General features: G+C 42.0%; 1 long non-coding RNA gene across 1 annotated transcript; it reads left to right on the forward strand.

Moving 5' to 3' along the window:
- Positions 1-34: 34 nt before the first annotated feature.
- LOC109316801 lies at positions 35-2,240 on the forward strand. Its single transcript, XR_002102925.1, has 2 exons — positions 35-403; positions 541-2,240. It is a non-coding gene; the product is annotated as an uncharacterized LOC109316801 (long non-coding RNA).
- The last annotated feature ends 1,382 nt before the right edge of the window (positions 2,241-3,622 follow it).

The following is a 3,622-nucleotide window of genomic DNA, read 5'->3' on the forward strand; positions in this document are numbered from 1 at the left end:
CCGCGCCGCGCCCCGCTCCTCCCAGAAACGCGGCCATCGCGGCCCGCCCGGCAGCATCGCAGCGGTCCAGATCCATAACGTGGAATCTTAGCGCGGTCTCGGGGCAGGGTCTGTGACGTGGCGCCCTGGCAGATTCCAGGCCATGGGAGCTACCACGTACAGTCCGAACAGATCTGCGACCTAGAATGGTAGCACGTTCCCAGACGTAGGATCTGTGCCGCAGCATCCTGGCAGAGTCTAAGACACAGGATCTGTGACAGGATCTCGGCAGATTCTCTGACAGATTCAAAGGCGTAGTAGATTCCCTGACATGGACTTAGCAGAGCCACCCTCCATCCCGTGCTGGGCTGAAGCCTGCAAGGAGCTCTGACATCAGCCCCAGCCCCAGCAACACGTTTGTTGGGTAAAACGTCTCTTCTTTTCAGCATCCTGGTGCCCGGATTGGATTGCAAGGGGGTGGGGGAGAGGGGGAGGAGATGTTTTTATCTTTTTTTAAAGCCTTTCCAAAATGTTTTAATTTTCTAGCAGTTTCTGTATCAGGGTGAACACGTTTGTGGAGTTTTCTTCCAGAAGCACCAAATGGAAAAGAAGATAAGCAGCATGGCATTCAAGAGACTGGTGGAAGAAGTACCATCCAGCTTGTTGCTTAGCTGCCTCTAAAATGGGGAAACTTTATTGTCCAGTGAAAAAAGGCCAGAGGTACTGGCTGAGCAGTGTGATCAAGTCCTTGACATCTAATGGATTTCTTTGATTTGCCAACATTATCCTCTTCGTAGTTTTCTGAACTGATGAAGTTCTTCATGAAGGATTCAACGTGAAGTTAGTGCCCTGCCTATAGAAAGGACTCACTAGTGGCGGATAAAACTTTCTGCTTCTCTCCAGAAGACCAACAGATACATTTTTCAAAAATGATCAGGTGATTCAGGAGCCTAAAACTGGCTTTCAGTGAGACATAGGTTCTGAAGTGAAGTCACTTTCTCAAAGAATGTGAAGCTCCTCGATCAGTTAGGAATTTTAATACTTGGTCCTGATCCTCAGTTTGAAGCAGATGACCACAGCTAGCTGAAGAATGTTTCTCCACACCAGTCCACTCAGTGAAATACCAGCTGACTACAGCTGATCAAACTAGCACAACTTGGTGTTCACCAAAATGGTGAAGTACCTGTTAAAAATGAAGGGTTTGGTCTTTTTTGGTTATACAACACTGTAAATAGTAACAAGGACGTGGAAAGTGCTTTCTGAGACTGTCAGAAGTAGGGCTGGCTGAAAAACAAGAATTATGTTTCACCAAAAAGTTTGTTTCAAAATGTATTTTGTTCCATTTTGGAATAGAAATATACTGATGCTTTCTTGTTTGTTGGCTAGCTGGTTTGGTGAGGGGAGGGGTGGGAAGGGAACATAGGAGCAAAACCACCCTTTCCAAAATTGGCAAGAGCCCAGGGATTAAGGCACTCACCTGCAATGTCTGTGACCCAGACCTAGCCCTTCCTGTGCTGGATTTGGAGCAGAGATTTCAATTGGGTTTCTCAGTTTCAGTGCTTTAGCATCTAGGTTGTGGCTTCAGTCTCTTGCTCCAATGAAATACTTCATTATTTATTCAGAATGGAAAAGTTCCTGTAGAAGAGAGACTGATCCTATAGCCCTAAGCCTAGACCAGAGATGTCCAGATCAATATGCTGAGGTTTTAAATGTTCCATTTTCACTTTTTTTAGAACAGAACATTTTAATCTGCCATTTGGAAGCAACTGCTGTTTTATTTTTTTAATTGTGCTAGTGTAATATAAATACAGAAGTTGAAATAGCAATGAAGAAGTCTGTTTTTTGCCACAAATGGAATGCTTCAGTTTAAAAGTAATTTTAAAAAAAAAGCACTCCTTCATAGGAAATTTAAGCATTTCTGTTTTCATTCCCAAATGGAAGGAATTTTGAAATTGCAAAACTGCTCTTGACACAAAAATATGGTCTTCAACTCTAGTTACATATCAACCGTAGTAACTCTGACAACCCTGGTATATTTAAAGTGCAGCAAAGGATCAGTGATGATAATATTTTGTGCTCCAGAACATTACTTGGTATTCTATGTTACTAGTTGTCTTTTGAATGACTGGGAACAGTATAGCCAGTTATTTATACATCAGTATCACATGCATATATATGTAAGATAATGTTAATCCATTATTCTGCTTTGAAGTGTTTGCTGTGTTGTTTAACAAAATTTTCAATAAAATGAAAATTAAGATTATTTTAGCCACTTTTTTTATTAACGATACATTTAATTTCCTTGGCTCTTCTTCTAGTAATAGACTTGGAATTTCAAAATGACCCAGATGGGGGTACTCAGAGGAAAATGATCAATATTCACTGTGAAATTGGGATCAGCTCATTTAAGAAATGAATATCCACTCGGCAGCTGTAATTTGTGCTCTGGGTTTTCCCAGTGTGAGATTTTTCTGTATTTTTCACTGTTTTGTGGTGAAGTACTTCAGTTTGTAACACTAACAAATGCAAAGTAGAGAGTCACTTTCACTTGGTCTGCATTCCATCTGCACACAATAATAATATTTATTACATTTATCAAGTGCTTTGTGTTTTCTGAGGCCAACATCGAGATTAGCTAATTAAGCATTAAGTCTAGACCTGATGTAGCGTTTCTTACATCTCCATACTCCTACTCATTTTGAAGAGGTTTTGGCTGTGAAATAGGTTTTACATAAGAAAAGCCAGTTTATAGACACAAAATTCTCAGCCCCTAATCCAGGTAAAGCATATAATACAGCCAAATCCAGTTTGGTCATGTAGGGGCCTACACTTAAGCATGAGAAGGCCTAATATTTAGGTACCTTGTCCTAGGTGCGTGACTTGTTTTGGTCAGGTTTAAGTGCCTAGGTTCCCTATAAAGCCAATAGTAGGACTTAGGCTCTTCCAAAGATCATTTCAGAAATTTCAGAGGTGCTTTGATGCTCATTGTTACTTAGTAGGCGTCTCTGTTCATGTGAAATCAAGAATTTCTGGTCCAGGCACCGTGGTGGCAGCAGAGATGGCATTGCCACCCACCTTTTACATCATAGCCTTAAACTTAATGAACTCACTCAGGAAATGAGGATATTGAAACTTGCATGTTCCAGTTCCTGTGAGAGAGTCTTTACCACCCTGAGCTGGTTAGGGTTAGACATCCTTTATCCCTCTTGGTGAAGTTGCAACACTGGGCAGCCTAGAACTAAAGAGATATGGGGCCAAGACAAAAAAGGAATGAAGGAATCACACTCTCTGGCCTACTCCCCTGCCTCTCAGCAGAAGCAACTTGAGTTAATCCCTGTTTTCAGAACTGTTTATGTGCTTTACATTAGCCAATTATTGCATAATATATAGAAACATGGCAGTAACCTCAATGCTCCTGGTGTGAGTTAGGCACGCTCTGAGCAGCAAATTGATTAGGTCCCTGTGGGTACTTAGGTGCTTCCAATCGTAAGAGTTTAGGTGAGGGTTAAGCAACTCTCACCTAACTGGAGGGACTGGATGTATTCAAGTCAGCCATCCAGATGATCTCCACCCTAGAGTACTAAAGGAATTGGCTGAGGTCATTGCAGGATCGTGGCACGGCTTTACGAGCACTCGTGGTGCT

Source organism: Crocodylus porosus, unplaced genomic scaffold (genome assembly GCF_001723895.1).
Source record: "Crocodylus porosus isolate Cpor-Errol unplaced genomic scaffold, CroPor_comp1, whole genome shotgun sequence".
In the NCBI taxonomy this organism is placed as follows: domain Eukaryota; kingdom Metazoa; phylum Chordata; order Crocodylia; family Crocodylidae; genus Crocodylus; species Crocodylus porosus.